Raw genomic sequence first — 22,959 nt, 5'->3', positions numbered from 1 at the left:
ATGCGTTGGTTTGGCTTCATCCTTGCCAGTCCCCACTCCAGTGATTCTACAATGTAATGCCTGCCGCCATGAACTGCTGTGCAGGTTGTATACTGCACAAACCTAGGAGTACCTGACCCATTGACTATGATGTGAATGGCACCCTCAATGCTATACAAGGCAAACCTGCCCGATCAGGCATGGCATTCCTGCACTTTAGAATTTCTCAGTAGAGTTGTAGTAATTTTTGTTAATACATATTTCTGGGCCCCATTCCTAGAGATTTGGCTTTTGTAGTAAATTCTAGACAAAAGCTAGCATTCCTGCCCTTCACTCCTTTCTCCAAAAAAAAGAAAACAGAAGAAGTTTTCAGGAATTCAGAGTCTTAGTGAGCTGCTTTCAGAACAAGGTGTTTCCATTATATCTTGGCAAAAAGTGAAGCTAATTTCTGGGTCTTGCAAATAAAATTTCCTGAATATCATCAAAACTACTGTCCAGGGCCTTCGCTTCAGGAAAAACCCTAGAGTTGACGAAATCCTTACAAAATGACACCATGGAAAGGTGGCCACGGAGGGACCCAGCCACCCTTCTGAGCCCGGCTGCTGTCTCCAGTCACCAGGATCAACTGCCTGCTGCCTCTACTCCTTTCTCATAAATATGCTTCCATACCATCTGCTGGAGGAATTTTTCCTCCCTCCCGCAGATATATATCTTTGGCTTTCTAATGGAAGCTAAATGAAGCTAGGATTCATCTGACAGTCTTTGTGCTTAATGTGTTCTTCTCCACCCAGGGGGAGAAAATGCATTATTACGTTTATCCCTACAAGAAGAGAGGATAAACTCAATGGTTTTCTCTCTCATTTCCCAGTGACTTAAGCTATATGTCCCTGGCATACACAATATGTTTCCATGCCACTTTCGTATCCTTGTGTCTCTGTTTACAACACCCCTGAATGGAATGTCCTCAGACCCAACTCTGCTTCTTGAAATACTTTTTATCTTTCCAAGCCCAAAACAACTGATGCGTGACCAGAAAGAGTCCCCAGTGTGATAGATACACACACACACACACACACACACACACACACACACACACACATATATATATATATATATATATATACGTACTGGAGAAGGCAATGGCACCCCACTCCAGTACTCTTGCCTGGAAAATCCCATGGATGGAGGAGCCTGGTGGGCTGCAGTCCATGGGGTCGCACAGAGTCGGACACGACTGAGCAACTTCACTTTCACTTTTCACTTTCATGTACTGGAGAAGGAAATGGCAACCCACTCCAGTGTTCTTGCCTGGAGAATCCCAGGGATGGGGGAGCCTGGTGGGCTGCCGTCTATGGGGTCACACAGAGTCGGACATCACTGAAGTGACTTAGCAGTAGCAACATATATATATTTGGCTGTGCTTGGTCTTCAATGCAGAGCACGGGCTCTAGAATGTTCGGGTTCAGTAGTGGCATCTTGCAGACTTACTTGCCCCATGGCATGTGGGATCTTAGTTCTCTGACCAGGGATCAAACCTGCATCCCCTGCATTGGAAGGCAGATTCCCCACCACTGGACCACAAGGGAAGTCCCCTCAGTGGACTTAACTGGTCTGCCACCAGCTTTCCAATCACACAATGTCCCTCCTTCTCATCACAGTCTGCCTTGGTACATGACCAGCTGTGTACATACCTCTCTCTTTTGCTAGAAGAGAAACTCCTTCTGGGTAGAGCCTGTGCTCAGGTAGGTGCTAAAGAAATGTGTGTGGAAGGCAAGTTGGCTGCACATGAGTTAACACGACTTTTGGTGATGTGGCAATTTGATGGGGCCCTACTTAAAAAGTGAAAGTGTTAGTCAGTTATGTCCAGCTCTTTGTGACCCCAAGGATTGTAGACTGTCAGTCTCCTCTGTCCATGGGATTCTCCGAGCAAGAATACTGGAGTGGGTAGCCATTCCCTTTTCTAACCCAGGGATCAAACCAGGGTCTCCTGCATTGCAGGTAGATTCTTACTGTCAGAGCCACCAAGGAAGCCCAAGGGCCCTATTAATTCATATTAATTTGGGGAGATCTGACTTAATGAGAAATGAGGGTAATTTTAAAAATAATAGCTTATTTACTCTGAAAGTCATGTGGAAAATCAAATTAGCCCAAGAATATTGCCAAAGAAAAAGTGAAAGTCACTCAGTCGAGTCTGACTCTTTGCAACCCCATGGACTATTACAGCCTATGGCATTCTCCAGGTCAGAATACTGGAGTGGGTAGCCTTTTCCTTCTCCAGGGGATCTTCTCAAACCAGGGATAAAACCCAGGTCTCCTGCATTACAGACAGATTCTTTACCAGCTGAGCCACAAGGGAAGCCAAAGAATACTGGAGTGGGTAGCCTATCCCTTCTCCAGCGGATCTTCCTGACCCAGGAATTGAACTGGAGTCTCCTGCATTGCAGGCGATTCTTTACCAACTAAGCTATCAGGGAGCCCTGTCTTCTGCACTAGTGGATAAGCAAGACTACGTTAAATAGAGCATATCATTTCAATAGCAGTAGGTTTCCTGGATTGCTGCATCTAGAAAGATAGTCAAGCTTAGTGGTTAAGAGTTGAGGTCTGGAGTCGGGTAGCCCTGGGCTTTACTTTTTACTCCACTGGTTACCAGATGCTGGTACTTGAACCAGCTGCTTAAATTCTCTAAGCCTCCTCAGTTTTCTTATTTGTAAAATGGGAATAATAGCAATAATAATAGTAATATCTTCTTCCCAGGGTTGTTGTGAGAAAAGATTGCATCTGTAATTCACATCCCACTGTATTTGGGAGGAGAAGGGGACGACAGAGGATGAGATGGCTGGATGGCATCGCTGACTCAATGGACTTGAGTCTGAGTGAGCTCCAGGAGTTGGTGATGGACAAGGAGGCCTGGTGTGCTGCGATTCATGGGGTCGCAAAGAGTCAGACACGACTGAGCGACTGAACTGAACTGAACTGAAGTGTTCAATAAATATTAGCTGCCATTGTGACTGGACTCAACTGATGATAATTAATATGTAATCTGTGGAGCAAGGGATTTCCCAAATCTGAAGCCAGTCTTGGCTCTGCACTGGGCCTGAAAAATCTGCGGTCCCAAGAGATCTTCAGGCCTCAGAACCCTGGGTGTGGAGGTCTCTACCCTGAGGTGTCCTACTATGACCTCCCCAGCCAGCAGAGCAGGATTGCATGGTGACAGTTGGTGGAAGAGCCCCCAGCTTCCAATCCCAAGAACTGTCCAGGAATCAAGGAGATCAATGCTCTCCCTCCAATGTCCACGTGAGTTAAGACCCATAGGATTCGAGTTACACGGGCTACCGATATGCAGAAACTCCAACAAGCTAAGCTCCATTTGATGACAGCCCAAGCCCCCCACCTCCCCGGCCAGCACATTTTAAAGACACAAAGCCAATCAATACGGAGCATTCAGAGGGTTACTGCCAGTGGCTAGCAGAGAATAGATACCGAGAAAGTCATAATGATGATAAATCCGGGCTCTGCTCCTCTCTGACTAATGTAGGCACTAAAACACGCCATGAATATCCTGCTTTGAAACATGTCACGCTTCTGAGGGACCAATCAATCTCCAGCTCTCAGTGGACCACATTAAAATAAATTTGTCACCGTGAGTTTATGAAATATTGATGGCGTTTTCTAGTCAGGTTGTTGGGAGGTGGAAAGGTGTATCAGAAGAGGGAGGCAGGGAGCAGGAGATTTGCTTTAATGAATTATCTCCAGCCTAGGAAAGGAAACATATGCAGAGACTGGAGGAAGAGGAAGCACAGAAGAAAATACCTTGGTGTGGAGAGCAAAAAGCATCCAGGATGAAAAAGCCTGGAGCCATTATGTCTAAACTGTGCTATAAAGAATGCTAATGGATGGGTACTCCTGGGAGAGAGGGGTGGGTGAAGAGGGTTTCCTGGTAAAATAATGTTGGGAAAATATATATATGCAAATCCACGTCTTGGAGAGACAGGTACATATTAACCTGATAAAGGTTCTGACAAGTCCTGCAGCCAAGAAGCTCATTTGCCTTTGTTTTTTTTTAAAATTAATTTATTTATTTTAATTGGAGGCTAATTACTTTACAATATTGTAGTGGTTTTTGCATACATTTACATGAATCAACCATGGGTGTACATGTGTTCTTTGTTTAGCCTGATATGTGAAAGTGAAAGTCGCTCAGTCATGTCTGACTCTTCACAATCCCATGTCCATGGAATTCTCCAGGCCAGAATACTGGAGTGGGCAGCCTTTTCCAGGGGTCAGTCTCAGGTCTCCTGCATTGCAGACAGATTCTTTATGAACAGGCCTATCAGGGAAGCCCTTTTGTTTACCCTAACATCTCCCAAATCTATTTAGCTTGGTAAAACAGCATCTCGCTGAATACCACAGTTGGGTGAAAACCAGTATGGAAATGCTGGCCTACACCTCACTATACGAAGTGTAGTACATGGTCTCAGCATCACTATCACTGGAGAGCTTGTTAGCAGGCTAGACCAGCTGAGTCAGAATCTGCATTGTAACAAGATCCTGGTGATTCGTGCACAGTGAAGTATGAAAAGGCTTAGTGTCAGTGATTCAACAGAGAAAGAAGACCATGCAGGACAAACTGAAATATGCCTGGTGATGAAGGGCTTCTGCTTGGAACCCGGCCTGCACTGGCCAGGGACTGTCTGGCCTCATTCAGCATTGGGGCTCTTTGTCAGCTAAGAACTCACTCACAGTGTCATATACTAAGAAGACATTTTTAAAACCTGATGGACCTCTCTTGAAACAAGTAGAAATGATGGAAACCCAGCGGTCTTGGCTTTGCCAAGAGCTAGCAACATCACCACCAGCAGCAGAAAAGCTGAATCAAGGTCATCATCCTTCTCAAAGCCCCTCAGCCATCTCAGCTTTGTCACTTGGCCTCCAAAGACTCTGCCGGTGTCTACCTGTGGAACCTGGAGTGGAGGAAGGATGTGGAGCATGACTAGATCACCTCTGGTGCATGATGGGTGAGAGCTCAGACTCCAGACGGGCACAGACCAGCTTCACTGCTTACTTAGCTGTGTGATCTCAGCAAGTGACTTCGCCTCTCAGAGCCCAAAGGCTCTGGCTTTCTCGTCCACCATAGCTTCTAGTTCCTAGAGTTATTGGGTTATTGAGAGAATTCAGGAACTTGGGTCAGGCAGATGCAAAGCACGTAATGGGCACAACATGTGCCTTTGCTTTATGTCTGTATTGAATGGTCCCCTGTGGACAACTGAGTGAATTTTTTACTTTCCTGTTCCTATTTTGGTGGTAAGAAGAATCAGTCTGGCTGTGGACTTTGTTAATTACCTATCAGTTCTCTGGTTGATTGAAGAGGCAGAACAAGATCTGGTTATCGTGGTGGCTCCTGAACTTCTTAGTCCCTCGGAACTGCCCTCCCCTTTCCCAAAAAGGGACTGGGATCAAGAGTCAGGTCACACTCTACAGACAAGCTCCAGACTTTGGGCCATCGACATTTGGGGATTTCTCACTTCCCTGGAGAGTCACTTGGGAAAATATCTTGTTCGTTTTCTTACAACTAAACTAATGTGAAGAAAATATCAGCCCCTGGTACCCACAGAGCTGGCCTTCTTCCTTCCTCTTCTTAAGACAGCACAGCCAGGACAGGCTGCAATGGGCTTCTCTACCTCCACCCCAGATGTCTGAGCACACCCTGCCTCCCCTCAGCTAATTATCTCTCCTGAGTCTCAGCTTCCTCTTCTATAAAGTGGGAAGGGGAAAGTCCACCTAGCACAGCTGTGATAAGGATTACATGACATAATGTATGTAAATGATTTTTGTTTAATGTATCTAATTGATCTTGGAAGGAAAGTTATGACCAACCTAGAGAGCATATTAAAAAGCAGAGACATTACTTTGCCAACAAAGGTCCATCTAGTCAAGGCTATGTTTTTTCCAGTGGTCATGTATGGATGTGAGAGTTGGACTATAAAGAAAGCTGAGCACCGAAGAATTGATGCTTTTGAACTGTGGTGTTGGAGAAGACTCTGAGAGTCCCTTGGACTGCAAGGAGATCCAACCAGTCCATCCTAAAGGAGATCAGTCCTGGGTGTTCATTGGAAGGACTTATGTTGAAGCTGAAACTCCAACACTTTGGCCACCTGATGCAAGGAGTTGACTCATTGGAAAAGACCCTGATGCTGGGAAAGACTGAGGGCAGGAGGAGAAGGGGACAACAGAGGATGAGATGGTTGGATGGCATCACCAACTCAATGGACATGGGTTTGGGTGGACTCCGGGAGTTGGTGATGGAAAGGGAGGCCTGACGAGCTGTGGTTCATGGGGTTGCAAAGAGTCAGACACAACTGAGTGACTGAACTGAAGTGAACTGAATTGATGGTGACCAATGGATGATGCCTGAGATGAGCCAGGCACTCAAGATGTTAATCATGCAGTTGTTACTGTTATTTTAAGGATCCTTTGCGACATCAGCACAAAGTTTATTGAATGAAGGAAGGACTTGATGCATCAGGAGAAAATAGAACCTACTATAAGAAGTAGAAATAGTAATGATTTAGTGTTTACTACATGCCTAGACATGTGCTAAGATCTTTTACATTTTCACGTATTTCATGTGGTCCTTAAAAATAGTACCCACATAACAAGAGGAATACTATTATGATGTGTTTCACAGATGAAGAAACAAGGGCACAGAGTAGCTAAGTAACTCACCTAGAGCCACACAGCAAATAAATGGAAGAGCCAGGTTTCAAATCTTGGTCTTTCTGACAACCAGAAACTGAGCTCTTGTTCACAGTTATACCAGCCAACACTTTATAACAACTAATATCCAGCCACTGTCTTCTGTAAAAGGCTAAAATCAGCCCCTAAATGACTCAAGATTACCTAGAAAAGCAAAGGCAAATGCCCTGAGATTCCATACCCACCAGTCTCCATCAGTTAAGTGACAAAATCGGCCCACAGGTGACAGGGTGGCTGTCATTATGTTAATACACCAGTAAATGAATAACCTTCTGCCTGACTTTTCATCCAAGCATGCTGTGACACTCTGCAGATTGCAGATTGTGTTAGGCCCCCTCTGTGCCTGAAACCCTTAGAAGGCTTCCTCCATGAAGTTCCCATGGTAGCCATAAATGTGAGCAAAAGAAGAGAAGATTCAACAGACTAGCAATGTCCCATCATCCCATGATGGTTTCTTTATCAGCCTGGATCCCAAAGTGTAGACAGTGTAGAAGAGAACAAGATCTTACTTGAAATGTATAATATAAACAGTTGCTGTTTTAAGCTACTGAGATTGTGAGGAGTGTTTGTTACCACAGTGTAACTTAGACTGAACTGACTGATATACCCACCCAACAGCATGGAATAAAAGAGAATTGCAAAGAATGACTGCTGGCATTTTTAACATATAGAAATGCCATCAACTAGTGAAAAAGCAAGATCCAAAGAATTTCCAGGAACTATTCAGCCATTCTTCTACTCTCAGAGTAGTGGTCCTCCACCAAGACCTATTGGTGGCCTCCATGGGACATATGGCAATGTCTAGAGAAATTTTTAGTTATTATGACCAGGACAACGCTACTGGAATCTAGTTACCAGAGACTAGGGATGGTGCTGAACATCCCTACGGTGCATAGGACACCTTTCATGACAAAGAGTATCTGTCTCCAAATGTCAATAGTGCTGAGGTTGAGAAATCCTGCCTCAGAGAGAAACCGGGAAGGGCGGGGGCGGGGGGGGGGGGTAGTTGTAGGCTATAGATCATATTTAACAACAAAAGCATGTAACATCTACATACCATTATTGAATTTATAAAATGTTTGCTCATACGTTATCTCATTTCACCTTTACAGCTCTCTTGAAGGATGGGTATTACTACCTCATCTCATCAATGCAGAAACCCAAGTGCACAAGCTTACTTGAAGGCACATTTATAAAGAGAGGATTAGAATTCTAACCCAGTTTGGCTGCCCCACTTCCCTACCGTGTTTCATTAAACCACGGCTGTTTACAGTGTCATTTCCTCTGGGACATAGATCAATATTCAGTCACTCATTCAGGGGCAGTGTCTAATGACAAATTTGGTTAATTTCTGAGTGTTTCTAATCCTTTTGAACCTGGGGTTCAGCAAAACAGACACACTGCTTGGTGCATTTGTTTTGATAAATGTAGCTTTGTTTTAATTATTTATGATAATACCAAGTGCAGGCTGGTCAGTTACCCTGGTATATCTTGTCAAAGTAACAATGCCTGAGAGAAGTCTCTAAACCATTGGCCTCTTAAATCTTTGCAGAGAAGGGGAGCAAAACCATGGCAGGGATTCTTGTGGAAAATCATCTATTGTGGGACCAATTAGCCAAGTCATGATCCTGAATGCTCTCTTCTGGAATGTTCCAGTGATGCAAGAGTTTCTTGTTGCATGAGGCTAATCAGCAAAGACTGGCAAAAGAAGAAACCAGAGGCATGTCGACTATGGGAAAACACTTAAAAATGCCAGTGCAAGTCAAGCAATTCCTCACTGACAAAAACATGTGCAGTTCCCTCAAAGCCCCTTAATGTGTACAGAGAGAGCACAAAACAAAACTCTATTCACATTAGTCATGTGTGCCCAACCATCACCAAGTCTCAGGCAAAATATTCTAGTCTATCCAAAGACGTCTGACTACTCATCTAATCCTAACAATTAGCCACAGCCTGAGTGCTGATAAGAGACACGTGAAACAATAATAGCAATGATAGTCAGAAATCATTAAGTATTCTTATACTGGTATATGACCAAATACAATTTTTAATCAATATAATTACCTGTTATATTTTATAGTTGTTATTATGATTACTATTGCATTTGGAAGCTGCTTCTATGGCAATATATTAATCTGGCAGAAATTAAAGAATTGAGCAAGGTGTAAAACAGTATGCTGCTGTTAAGTCGCTTCAGTCGTGTCCAACCCTGTGCGAACCCAGAGATGGCAGCCTACCAGGCTCCACCATCTCTGGGATTCTCCAGGCAAGAACACTGGAGTGGGTTGCCATTTCCTTCTCCAGTGCAGAAAGTGAAAAGTAAAAGAAGTCGCTCAGTCGTGTCCGACTCTTTGCAACCCCATGGACTGCAGCCCACCAGGCTCCTCCGTCCATGGGATTTTCCAGGCAAGAGTACTGTAGAAGCTCCTAAAAAATTAAGAACAGAACTAGAACTATCCTATGATCCAGCAATCTCACTTCTGGGTATGTATCTAAAGGTAACAAAATCATTATCTTAAAGAAGTATCTGCATTCCCGTATTTCTTGCAACATTATTTATAATAGTCAAGATACGGAAACAACTTAAGTGTCTGTGGATGGATGAATGGATAAAGAAAATGTAATAGATACATAGATATCAAAGTCTTTTAATGCATATAGATATAGACTCAATATATCTGTATTGAAATATTCAGCCTTAAAAAGATGGAAATCTTGCCATTTGAGACAACATGGATGAAATTAGGGGACATTAAGCTGAGTGAAATAAACCAGAGAAAGTCAAATACCACATGGTATCACTTATATGTGAAATCTAAAAAACAAAAAAAAATCAAACTCAGAAATAGAGAGAAGAATGATGGTTGCCAGAGGCTGGGGAACTGGAGAAATGGAGAGACTCTGAAAAAAGTGTACAAACTTCCAGTTATAAGGTGAATAAGGTCTGAGGATCTAATGTACAGTATGATAATTACAGTTGATAATACTGAAAAAAAAAGAATTGTGTGAGAAATCTATGGAATATGTGTGACTCCAGGAATATGTGTGAGCTTTTAAAGCTACTCATTTCTGACATGATTTCTGACAGTGATTTTGACACAAGTAATATAAAAAGGAAAAGATGGAGTAGCAGAGCCTGAGGAGATACCCATCGTCCAAGGTAAGGAACAGCGGCTGCGCTTTGCTGGAGCAGCCGTGAAGAGATACCCCACGTCCAAGGTAAGAGAAACCCAAGTAAGATGGTAGGTGTTGCAAGAGGGAAGACACACTGAAACCATAATCACAGAAAACTAGTCAATCTAATCACACTAAGACCACAGCCTTGTCTAACTCAATGAAACTAAGCCATGCCCATGGGGCCACCCAAGACAGGCAGGCATGGTGGAGAGGTCTGACAGAATGTGGTCCACTGGAGAAGGGAATGGCAAACCACTTGAGTATTCTTGCCTTGAGAACACCATGAACAGTAGGAAAAGGCAAAATCATAGGATACTGAAAGAGGAACTTTCCCCAGGTCAGTAGGTGCCCAATATGCTAATGGAGATCAGTGGAGAAATAACTCCAGAAAGAATGAAGGGATGGAGCCAAAGCAAAAACAATATCCAGCTGTGGATGTGACTGGTGATAGAAGCAAGGTCCGATGCTGTAAAGAGCAATATTGCATAGGAACCTGGAATGTCAGGTCCATGAATCAAGGCAAATTGGAAGCGGTCAAACAGGAGATGGCAAGAGTGAACGTTGACATTCTATGAATCAGCGAACTAAAATGGACTGGAATGGATGAATTTAACTCAGATGACCATTTTATCTACTACTGTGGGCAGGAATCCCTTAGAAGAAATGGAGTAGCTATCATGGTCAACAAAAGAGTCTGAAATGCAGTACTTGGTTGCAATCTCAAAAATGACAGAATGATCTCTCTTCATTTCCAAGGCAAACCATTCAGTATCACAGTAATCCAAGTCTATGCCCCAACCAGTAATGCTGAAGAAGCCTTTTAGAACTAACACCCAAAAAAGATGTCCTTTTCATTATAGGGGACTGGAATGCAAAAGTAGGAAGTCAAAAACACCTGGAGTAACAGGAAAATCTGGCCTTGGAATATGGAATGAAGTAGAGCAAAGACTAATAGAGTTTTGCCAAGAAAATGCACTGGTCATAGCAAACACCCTCTTCCAACAACAACAAGAGAAGACTCTACACATGGACATCACTGAATGGTCAACACTGAAATCAGATTGATTATATTCTTTGCAGCCAAAGATGGAGAAGCTCTATACAGTCAACAAAAACATGACCAGGAGCTGACTGTGGCTCAGATCATGAACTCCTTATTGCCAAATTCAGACTTAAATTGAAGAAAGTAGGGAAAACCACTAGACCATTCAGGTATGACCTAAATCAAATCCCTTATGATTATACAGTGGAAGTGAGAAACAGATTTAAGGGCCTAGATCTGATAGATACAGTGCCTGATGAACTATGGACGAAGGTTTGTGACATTATGCAGGAGACAGGGATCAAGACCATCCCCATGGAAAAGAAATGCAAAAAAGCAAAATGGCTGCCTGAGGAGGCCTAACAAATAGCTGTGAAAAGAAGAGAAGCGAAAAGCAAAGGAGAAAAGGAAAGATATAAGCATCTGAATGCAGAGTTCCAAAGAATAGCAAGAAGAGATAAGAAAGCCTTCCTCAGGGATCAATGCAAAGAAATAGAGGAAAACAACAGAATGGGAAAGACTAGAGATCTCTTCAAGAAAATTAAAGACAACAAGGGAACATTTCATGCAAAGATGGGCTCGATAAAGGACAGAAATGGTATGGACCTAACAGAAGCAGAAGATATTAAGAAGAGGTGGCAAGAATACACAGAAGAACTGTACAAAAGGATCTTCACGACCAAGATAATCACGATGGTGTGATCACTCACCTAGAGCCAGACATCTTGGAATGTGAAGTCAAGTGGGCCTTAGAAAGCATCACTACGAACAAAGCTAGTGGAGGTGATGGAATTCTAGTTGAGCTATTTCAAATCCTGAAAGATGATGCTGTGAAAGTGCTGCACTCAATATGCCAGCAAATATGGAAAACTCAGCAGTGGCCACAGGACTGGAAAAGGTCAGTGTTCATTCCAATCCCAAAGAAGGGCAATGCCAAAGAATGCTCAAACTACCACACAATTGCACTCATCTCACACGCTAGTAAAGTAATGCTCAAAATTCTCCAAGCTAGGCTTCAGCAATAAGTGAACTGTGAACCCCCACATGTTCAATCTGGTTTTAGAAAAGGCAGAGGAACCAGAGATAAAATTGCCAGCATCTGCTGGATCATCGAAAAAGTAAGAGAGTTCCAGAAAAACATCTATTTCTGCTTTGTTGACTATCCCAAACCCTTTGACTGTGTGGATCACAAGAAACTGTGGAAAATTCTTCAAGAGATGGGAATACCAGACCACCTGACCTGCCTCTTGAGAAACCTATATACAGGTCAGGAAGCAACAGTTAGAACTGGACATGGAACAACAGACTGGTTCCAAATAGGAAAAGGAGTATGTCAAGGCTGTATATTGTCACCTTGTTTATTTAACTTATATGCAGAGTACATCATGAGAAACGCTGGACTGGAAGAAACACAAGCTGGAATCAAGATTGCTGGGAGAAATATCAATAACCTCAGATATGCAGATGACACCACCTTTATGGCAGAAAGTGAAGAGAAACTAAAAAGCCTCTTGGTGGAAGTGAAAGAGGAGAGTGAAAAAGTTGGCTTAAAGCTCAACATTCAGAAAACTAAGATCATGGCATCTGGTCCCATCACTTCATGGGAAACAGATGGGGAAACATTGGAAACAGTGTCAGACTTTACTTTTTTTTGGCTCCAAAATCACTGCAGATGGTGACTGCAGCCATGAAACTAAAAGACGCTTACTCCTTGGAAGAAAAGTTATGACCAACCTAGAGAGCATATTGAAAAGCAGAGACATTACTTTGCCGACTAACGTCCGTCTAGTCAAGAGTATGGTTTTTGCAGTAGTCATGTATGGATGTGAGAGTTGGACTGTGAAGAAAGCTGAGTGCCAAAGAATTGATGCTTTTGAACTGTGGTGTTGGAGAAGACTCTTGAGAGTCCCTTGGACTGCAAGAAGATCCAACCAGTCCATTCTGAAAGAGATCAACCCTGGGATTTCTTTAGAGGGAATGATGCTGAAGACGAAACTCCATTACTTTGGCCACCTGATGCGAAGAGTTGACTCATTGGAAAAGACTCTGATTCTGGGAGAGATTGGGGGCAGGAGGAGGAGGGGACGACAGAGGATGAGATGGCTGGATGGCATCACTGACTTGATGGACATGAGTCTGAGTGAATTCCGGGAGCTGCTGATGGACAGGGAGGCCTGGCGTGCTGGTATTCATGGGGTCGCAAAGAGTCGGACACGACTGAGCAACTGAACTGAACTGAACTGAACTGATTAGAACTAACAGACTGATAAGATATTGGGGTCTTCCATCAGTTTTCTGTAGCAGTATTTAGGCAGCTTCCCACAGAGATGAACTCACTAATTTGCATAGTGGATGAAGAGCCTCCTCTTTAGCAGATGCTCTTGATGCCCTTGCTCATCTGGGTTACCTACAGAGGCAGCTGGAGATATTTCCAAGACATTGGCACTCCCCATCTGCAGTATCTGCTCCTGCGTCTCTTTTGTCTTCTGCCATAGGACTTTATCTGCTGCAGCTGCTGCTGCTAAGTCACTTCAGTCATGTCCGACTCTGTCGACCCCATAGACGGCAGCCCACTAGGCTCCCCCGTCTCTGGGATTCTCCAAGCAAGAATACTGGAGTGGGTTGCCATTTCCTTCTCCAATGCATATATAGCACGCCCTGAATTCATTCATCTCTTGCAGGCACAAATGCTCCCAAGTACCTCCTCCAACCAATGCAATATAAAAGTCAGTGGATAAATGTCTGAGCCCCCCCCCCCACCATCCAGTGGGAGGATTTTAAGGTACACAGCAAAGTGTCTCAGCAGGTTCCCAGCAGGACTGGGCCCCAGAAGCCCACAGCTATCATTTTTTGCTCATTAGCATGCCATTTATTTGACTTTTCTTCCTTCCCTGTCCTGCTTTCCGTACTCCCTCACTTGTGTTTCCAGAATCACGATCCAGATAAATAAAGGAGCCCACATTCAAGTTCTTGTCTCAGGAGGATATGAACTAGGATCCCACACTCCAATACAATCAGAACCAAGACTCCAACTCTCCTTGAGGCTCAAGGATGTAAAAACATGGACAATGGGCAAGGGTGAATGGGAATAAAATCAGATGGCAAGGAAGACCCTTGAGTTGGAGAACAAATGCCTGAAAAGAAGAGGGATACTACAGTACGCAGAAAGGAGGTCAATGCAGCCTTGAAGGTCTAAGACGTGTGTGTGTGTGTGTGTGTATTTCTGTGTATTATTATATATACACATATATATATTGCTGTATAATTGCTAAGTTGTGTCTGACTCTTTGAGATCCCATGGACTAGGCTCCTCTGTCCATGGGATTTCCCAGACAAGAATACTGGAGTGGCAGTGGGTTGCCATTTCCTTCTCCAGGGGATCTTCCCAACCCAGGGATCAAATCTCTGTGTGCATGTGTGTGTGTGTGTGTGTGTGTGTGTGTGTGTGTATACATATATACTTTTTCAGGTTCTTTTCCATTATAAGTTATTATAAGATAGTGAATATAGTTTCCAGTACTATACAATAGGTCCCTGTTGTTTATCTATTTTTTATACAGTAAGTAAGTAAGTGAAGTCACTCAGTCATGTGTGACTCTTTGTGACCCCATGGACTGTAGCCTGCCAAACTCCCCCACCCATGGGATTTTCCAGGCAAGAATACTGGAGTGGGTCGCCATTTTATACAGTAGTGGGTATCTATTAAGCCCCAAATTCTAACTTACCCCCTCCCCCTTCTTCTACATCTGTGAGTCTACTTCTGTTTTGCAACTAAGTTCATCTGTATCATTTTTTAGATTCCACATATAAGTGATATCATATGACGTTTGCCTTTCACTATCTTAGTATGACAGTCTCTAGGTCTATCATGGAGTTATTTCATTCTTTTTATGACTGAGTAGTATTCCATTATATACATATCACATCTTTATCCAGTCATCATCTATTGATGGGCATTTAGGTTGCTTCCATGTTTTGACTATTGTCAATAGTGCTACTGTGAACATTTAAACTGAGGAAACTATAAGCTCAGAAAGACAGAATGTGACACACACCATCCCAGGATCACCAAATAGAGCCAGATGACTGGAGGAGCTGGGCGGTTAACTATTCCTCACGATTGCTCCATTTCCCTCCTTCCCTAAATTCTGGTCTCATCCAAAGAGGATACAAAGGAAACCTCTTCTTTCATTGAAGGTACTTAGGGAGTTCTGTGAGCTTCCCAGGCGGCCCTAGTGGGAAAGAACCCCCCTGCCAATGCAGGAGGCAGAAGAGATGAAGGTTTGCTCCCTGGGTCAGGAAAATCCCCTGGAGGAGGGCGTGGCAACCCACTCTAGTATTCTTGCCTGGAGAATCCCATGGACAGAGGAGCCTGGCAGGCTGCAGTCCATAGGGTCACAAAGAGTCAGACACAACTGAGCAATTGAGCACACACACACAAGCAAGGAGCCCTGTGTCAGACTCACCAAAAGGCCCTAAATTCCATCTGTTGGAGAAAGCTAAAATCTATATTTATCTGATTGAAGAATTCACTAGGAATAAATGAAAATAAGTAAATCTCAAAAAAAATGGATAGAACTAACTAGAGAAAATTTAAAAGCAACAGCAAATTGAGAAAAATGTTTTCAACGTAAGTGACAGTTAATGTTCTTAAGTTTCTTAAGAGTTGGAGCACATGTAAGAGCAATAAGAAGACAAATGATGAGATAAGGGAAACAGTCCAAGGAGTGAGGAGAAAGTCATATGAGAACTATAAATGGAAAACAGAGAAGATTTTAAAGGTTCAGCCTACTCATAATTACAGAAAGTCAAAGCAAGGGTTTCCCAGGTGATTCAGTGGTAAAGAATCCACTTGCCAGTGCAGGAGACAGGAGCTCAATCCCTGATCCGGGAAGATCCCACACGCATCAGAGCGACTAAGCCTGTGCCCCTCAATTACTGACCGGGTGCTCTAGAGCCCAGGAGCCACGACGACTCAGCCAACGTGCCGCCACTGCTGCAGCCCACGCACCTAGAGCCTGTGCTCCGCACAAGAGAGGACTGCGTCCCTCAACTAGAGAGCAACCTCCACGCGGCGCAGCTAGAGAAAAGCCCACACGGCAACGTAGGTCCAGCACAGCCAGAAATAAAGTTTAAAAAAATTTTTAAGGGAAAAGAAAATTAAGACAGTAATGTGGGACTTCCCTGTGGCCCAGTGGCTAAGACTCCATGCTTCCAAAGCAAGGACCCAGGTTTAATCCTTGGTCAAGGAACTAGATCCAATATGACCTAACTAAAAGACCCCACGTGCCACAAGAAGATCGAAGAACCGGTGTGCCGCAACTAAGACCTGGGGCAGCCAAATAAATAAAGACAGTAAGGCGATTTCATCTGTAATCTATCACATGTACAAAGATTAAAGAAAACTCCGTGAAAAAAAAAAACCCTCAATATTGGTGACAGTGGAGCACATTAGGTTCTCTAGACTGCAGGCGGGAGTATAAATTAGTTCAAATTCCTAAAGGGTAATTTAGTGATAGGTATCAAGGATGCTGAAATTATTCATACCCACTTAAGGATTTCATCCTAAGGAAATAATTGGAAATGTGAACAAATATTTATTTACAAAAATGTTCATCATAAAATGACTTCAGATGGCAAACAAATGGAACAACCTGGCTATAAAACAACAGGGAAGTGAGTAAATAGCATATGGTTCGTCCATATTGTAGAGTATTAGGAAGTCATTAAAGAACATGCTGAGCAAAACAGGTTACTAAACAATATGGAATATGATCCGAACTGTGTAAAAATAAAATTGTATTTACCCATATCATATGTTCATTATGGTTACCACTGAAAGATTGGATTAGAAAATTAATAGAATTTCGGATTCCACCGTGCTTTGGTCTCAGCAGCAAGAAATAAGGAGGATAGATACATCAACCCCAGTCAGATGGAAATACATAGATTTTGAAATGCAAGGATTTTTCTTATGATACCTGATAACCATGAGTCTGTAACATTTGGGTTACACAAATTTAAGAGTGAAAAAGAAGCTATGAGAGCAGAACTGAGAGAGATTTTTAAATTAATAGACAAAATGCTGCATAGCTATATAACTAGTGGTCTTTAAAAAAATACTGTAGGGTAATTTTCTAGAAAACTTACAATGTTATAATGATCAGAATTGGTTCAGTATTATTAATAGAAAATCTGAATACACTGATCCTGATGGAATTTCTTGCCAATGCAATAAGCTAGGAAACAGAAACCAAGGCTTATTGACAAAAAGGAATTCGGTATTATTTGCAAATATTATTATTAGAAATTTAGAATATCTAAAATAAGTAATAGAAAACTTTGAAAAACTATCAGTAGAGTTTAGCTAAAAAGTGAAATATAAAAAGAAATATATAAATCTATAGCTTTCTAAGAGATCAGTTATAAACATTTATAAAATTCATTGAAAAACATTCAATCCAGAGTAACAGGATAATTGATAATCATGTTCAGTGCCTAAAGGGTCTTCTGAATGAATCTTTCTGCCACAGACAGTTATGCATAGCACCAAGGTTACACCCTCTTCCACTAATACTATGCTCCTAATCCCAGTGGTTTTAGAAACCTTAGGGGATGACATTATTACCTGAAGAATAACTAGGTTTTGTCTACACTTCCCATTTGGTTAAACTCAAACTTCAGCCTTAATGGCATTCCGTATCAACATAACTTGAACAGCTACACTTGGAAATCATTCATTGCCATAGTTAAATACTATGCATCTAAGTAGAAGTTTTCCAGGACATAGGAACTGATCACTCCCCCTAGAGTCTTCCATCTTTGAAAGTCCAATGACCTATTCTAAGAGAATGCTGAGACAATGATAATGCTGTGACAACTCATTTTTCTACCTATGACTGAACGTTGTTGCTATTTTTATAGGATGCGTTCTAACTCTGTGGTTGTTGTTCAGTCGCTCAGTCATGTCCGACTCTGCAACCCCATGGACTGCAGTACACCAGGCTTCCCTGTCCTTCTAACTTTAGAAACATTAAAACATACGAGGTAAGGGAGCATACACCCTAGAACCAAGCAAAGGAAATTACCCCAGAAATTTCATGAACACAATCATCTTATAAATTTGTAAGGCCGTGAATAAAAGAAAGGCCAACAAAACCTGGCTGCATCCACCAAACCAATGATGGGGCTATTTTGCAATAAAGATAATGGTGATGATCTTAATAATTTTGGCAGCAATGAAGGGAATGGATGGTGAAGAGTGGCGACAAGGACAGGATGGGAATGGATGATGGTGGGCTTCGAGGTAGGAATGAAGATGAGGAATGCCTGATAGCTGGCACTGGGATGGAGACAGGAGTGATAAAAAGATGGGAAAGCTGAGAGCACTTCATCACCCTTAGGGCAAAGGGTCCTCATGACAGCCTGAACAGAAGGAAAATCACTCCAGACTCCTCTCTTCTCCTGCTGAAAGGATCTTGGGGATGTCCAGGGAAAGTGTTCCGCTTCCAGAAATTTTGCCTAATCTTTGGAGAGATTTTCTGCATCAGATGACCAAAGAATTCCTTCTCGTTGATCTTTCTAGTAGAACTTCTGAACCAATTCCAGTTCCTGGAAGATCAGTTGTGTGACTTATTTTATCTTCAACCTCCGTTATACCCCCAGCAAGTGAATATCAAGTCATGTCACCTGCAGAAAACTGAATAAGAGAAAAGGTTAGAAGTCTTGGTAGACTTGATATGCAGGCTATGGGGAGGAAGGGTGTAGAAAAATCTTCATTTGATCCTTAATATATGAGGTTCCTGTCCTTTGTGTTCTGTGCATACTTTCGCATTTAAATTTATCCAACAACCTGACATGAAACGATACCACCACCCCCATTATACAGATGGGGAGATTGGGGTTCAGAGCCTTTCTTGCTCAACTATATATCCCTGGAGGCAGGAACCATGACTTATTTTACATACCAGTCTATCTTCAGGGTCTAGCCTGGAGGTGACACATAGTAGGTAGTCAACAACTAATTATGAAATCAATTATCACAAAACATGGACACCAGTGGGTAATGGCAAAGCCAGGACACCCACCCAGCTCTGCTCTTCCTGAGCTATTGTTCCCAAACACTGCTGAGGCTTTTAGGACTTCCCTGAAAGCTCAGTTGGTAAAGAATCCGCCTGCAATGCAGAAGACCCTTGTTTGGTTCCCGGGTCAGGAAGATCCCCTGGAGAAAGGAAAGGCTACCCACACCAGTATTCTGGCCTGGAGAATTCCATGGACTGTATAGTCTATGGGGTCACAAAGAGTCAGACACGACTGAGTGCCTTTCACTTTCACTTTGGGCTTTCAAAGGAAATTTGTAAAGTCAAGTCGAAACTTTTCTGGTTCCCTGTTCCCTCCGGAAGCATCCTGGTATGTTTTGAGGGGAGAGGCGGGTGGGAAAGATGAAATTGCAGGGCAGGAGTAGATTCAGACATGATGGGGGTCCCCACAAATATTCCCCGTGGGCCTCATTACACATTTGAGCAAACATTACCTTCACTCACAGCTAAATTTCCTGTTTGCTTGGCTGATCAATTTCTCATCAAATTTTAATGCAAGGTTCAGACCGTCTGTGGTGTTTTAATTAGGCCCAAGATTGCAAAGTGTCTGGGGCAGGGCTGAGCTTCATCCAAATCTCCACTGCCCACTGGGGTGTTGCCAGGAGAGGCGGAGGTGGGGGCAGCGAAGGGCCAGGCTGGACCAGCGCCAGGGCTCTGCAGACCCTCTTCCTGGGTGCGCTGTGCTCTCTAGTGGTGACAGTCTGGACAGAAACGGTGGTGCAGACCCAAGGGCATATAGTCCTTTCCTGATTCCCTCTAGCCCCTGAGAATTTAACCAGCTGCCTCGCTTCTCAAGTGGCTTGGTGGCCAATAATCCACCTGCCAATGCAGGAGACACAGGAGAGGCGATCAGCATTAGAATAAAGGACAGGAAGATGGTTCTCTGGTTTCCAGCCAGGGAGACCAGAAAGGAAAAGCAGAGCTGCCCTGTGCTGGAGACATGGTGGGCAGAGCCGAACAGCCATATTAATAACTACAATGGATTAAGCATTCTCTATGCATTTCTATCTTTGTGCCTTTTTATACAGCTCACGGGGTTCTAATGGCAAGTATACTGGAGTGGTTTGCCATTTCCTCCTCCAACGGAAAGCCTGGCATGCTGCAGTCCATGGGGTCCCAAAGAGTTGGACAGGACTTGGAGACTGAACAACAAGCATTTCTATGGGGCTTCCCAGGTGGCTCAGCGGTAAAGAATCCTCCTGCCAATGCAGGAGACAAAGGTTCAATCCCCGGGTCTGGAGGACCCCCTGGAGGAGGAAATGGCAACCCACTCCAGTATTCTTGCTGGGAAAATCCCATGAACAGAGGAGCCTGGTAGGCTACAGTCCATGGGGTCACAAAGAGTCGGACATGACTAAGCAATTGAGTGCCCATGTGCTCACGCACAAACACACACACACACACACACACACACACACACACACACACACACACACTCGCTTCTCAAGCTTTCTTCCTTCCCTGCCGGCTTTCTCTCTTTCCTCCCCACAAAACACAGTGTCCCGGTGGCTTGATAGAACAAGCAAGGAGACTAACCAACTAACTGACTGCAGTTGTGCCCCTGGCACTGTGATAGGGGGTTGGAAGAAAGAGAAAAATAAGTCGCAGGACCTGCCCTCAAGTGGTTCATAATGAAGATGGGTGTACACACATTCGACATGATGGGTGGTCTGATTGAGACATCCATGTGGCGCTGGAGGCAGGTGGCAAGGCAGCAGCCCCAGCGCCCAGGTCATTACCAGGTCTGGCATGCCTTCATCAGAAGCCAAAGGAGTTCTTTTCAGAGATAGAACGAACCAGACAGGGGACATGAGGATACTGATGGATATCGATCAAAATGAATCAATGGATAGATCTCCATGTTCAGTGTCCTATACGCCCCTCATTATCACCACCACTTCCCCATGTTGACCCCTTCCTCAGCATAGAACCTCGGGAGAGCTTCCTCTAAGATTTGCTTCTGCCCCTGACAAAACAGATCAGGTTGTCAGAAACTAACCACCCAGAAATTGCTTCATTTGAGAAGCCTCTCTCCTTGTCCAGCCTGGGTCAACTGAAGTTGTAGCTCGTTGGAACATTAGCGTACCCAGGGCTCATTACCATACTTAAGGCTCTGAGAGGTCCTACAGTAAAGGAACCTGGGTCACTGTGCTTAACACTGTTCTCCAAGCTCATTTGCACCTGGAACACTTTTTTTTTTTCCTTGAAACCCTAGTTAACATCTCCCTCTGTCCTTTTCTGAATCTAAGGTCTGCACAGTAAAACCTATGATGAATCAGGATCAGCCATGCTTTCCAAAGGACAGCGCATGGTGAGTCACAAAGTACTCAACTTTATAGCCAATGGTATGTCAACGAGAATGAAGTCATTGCTCAGTTAACATACAGACTCTTTCAGCCTTGACAGCAAAGACACAATTTGGTAACAGACAACTCTAGTGCGGACCAAGTAGGAAAGGCTTCCCAAGATCCACAGGAGCTGTAAGAAGAAATTGAGACCTGTCTGAAGGTTCATGGATTGATGCTTTCATTCGATTCAGGGAGAGAAGTGGTGATATTTATGTTTGATTGAAATGAATCTGTTCTTGAGGCATTTACTACTGACAGAATAGAATTAGCTGAATGCAGTGGTTTCCAAACTTGGCCAAGCATCAAAATCACCTGGGGCATTCATTCGCTGCACCAATTCCTGGGCTTCAGCCCTCAGTATCCTGATTCCGTAGAACTGAGGTACTGCTGACGCTGCACTGCTAAAGTTCACCATTTCCCTCAACTGCATTCTGTGAGAACCAGTTCCAGTGAATGCTAACGCATCTCACCCAAAAAGTATTCAATGTAATGATAAGGTGTGTTGAGCTCATGGTGAGTACAAAGAGAGAGAGGCAGAGATAGAGAGATCTTACTGGATTCTCACACAGCCTGATGAGATTAGCTATTTTCTGGCAAGGAAATCAGGCATAGAGAGATTGATAACTTCCTACAGTCACATAGTTAATAAGGGCCCCATCCCTTGAGAGGCCAAAGATGATACCACGTGATGGGTGATGGGATGGTGGTATCACTCCCTGAGATGGGAAATTGAAAATGGAGCTGTACTGAAGATGAGAGGAAGGAGACGGTGTGTTCCGTTTCAGACTCTGTACTTGAGGTGCTATAAGACACACAGGTAGAAATGCCCACCAGGCATCAAATTATGGGTGTAAAGACCATGGAGGACATTTAGGCAGGGGTTAAAATGCTGAGAGTTGACAGCAATACAGATGATAGCTAAGGTCATTCTGGGCCTCCATTTCCTCTTCTCTAGAACAGAAGCTAGGAGAAGGCAATGGCACCCCACTCCAGTACTCTTGCCTGGAAAATCCCAAGGACAGAGGAGCCTGGTAGGCTGTAGTCCATGGGGTTGCTAAGAGTCGGACACGACTGAGCGACTTCCCTTTCACTTTTCACTTTTCACTTTCATGCATTGGAGAAGGAAATGGCAACCCACTCCAGTGTTCTTGCCTGGAGAATCCCAGGGACGGGGGAGCCTGGTGGGCTTCCGTCTATGGGATCACACAGAGTCGGACACGACTGAAGCGACTTAGCAGAGAGCAGAGAGAATGGAAGCTAACAGCTATCATCAATATGCTTTGTATAGATTTCTCAATCAGTTAAATATAAAATTACCATAGGACCTAGGGGTTCCACTCTTAGGTATGTACCCTAAAGAACCAAAAACAGATATCCAAATCAAAATGTATACACAAACAACTATATCAGCTCTATTCACAGTAATCAAAAGAAAAACCAATCCAAATGCTCAAAAACTGATGAATGGACAAACAAAATGTGGTGTCTACATGCTGGGGAATGTTATTCAGCCATAAAAAGGAGTGAAGTATTGATGCATGCCACAACATGTACCATCAGA

The sequence above is a fragment of the Ovis aries genome, chromosome 13, assembly GCF_016772045.2.
Source record: "Ovis aries strain OAR_USU_Benz2616 breed Rambouillet chromosome 13, ARS-UI_Ramb_v3.0, whole genome shotgun sequence".
NCBI classification, from domain to species: Eukaryota; Metazoa; Chordata; class Mammalia; order Artiodactyla; family Bovidae; genus Ovis; species Ovis aries.
The sequence above is the reverse complement of the archived record's forward strand: the minus strand, read 5'-3'. Positions refer to the sequence as shown.